The following is an 892-nucleotide window of genomic DNA, read 5'->3' on the forward strand; positions in this document are numbered from 1 at the left end:
AAAGAATGACATTGCCCCATTTGTTAGGAAATGGAAAGGCTTGGAAAAAATTATATTAAGTGAAGTAAGCCAGGCCCAAAAAAAACATAGGTCCCATGGCTTCCCTTATTTGCAATGTCTGAGTCAAGCAGAAAACATCCTCTCAATTCTTAACCATGATCAGGACACCTTCCTTAAACTTGAAATTCCATACTTAGCTGTTATAACCAATGCCTAAGCCCAACAAAAGGAGTGAAGCAAAGCTGGAAAAGGTAAATAAATAATTAGAACACTGTTTCTTCTAAATGAAAAGTGAATAATCCAAACTGGTAAGGGGTCAAAACTATTGAAACGACAATAAAAATTTAAGGCTTCAAACATTTATAAAATCTCAAAAAAAAAAAAAAAAGAATTACCGAGTAACAACTGACAGACTAAATTACTGCACTTTTAAAGAACAGGATAATCACAGAATTTTGAGGACCTCATAGGTTATTTGAGTTTTGGTATACTGAACAATCTCTATATCAAAGGGAAAATCATGGGGAAAAAGTTATTCATGTATGCAGTATTTTGCTAATGTAATTAGATCAAATAATGTTTAATTTCAAGAATAAATGGAATACTTGTAAGAGTGGGTATCAAAATAAATCATCATAAGGCATCCTAAATGCACAGTTTTATTGAGGAAAAATACTGCCTACAGAAAACCTTAAAATATTAAGTACCAAGAAAAGTTGAACCACTGAGAGGATAGACGAAATATGAAAGAACTTCAAGTGAAAAGACATTTAAAAGCATTACTAGAAATATTTATGCATTATAGTATCAAGACAATAAAAACATTTTCAGGTCAAGATGCTGGATGAAATGGAACAAGACAAATTATTTAAAAGCAATATGTAAAAGTGTG

This window comes from Dipodomys ordii, unplaced genomic scaffold, assembly GCF_000151885.1.
Source record: "Dipodomys ordii isolate 6190 unplaced genomic scaffold, Dord_2.0 Scaffold50, whole genome shotgun sequence".
In the NCBI taxonomy this organism is placed as follows: domain Eukaryota; kingdom Metazoa; phylum Chordata; class Mammalia; order Rodentia; family Heteromyidae; genus Dipodomys; species Dipodomys ordii.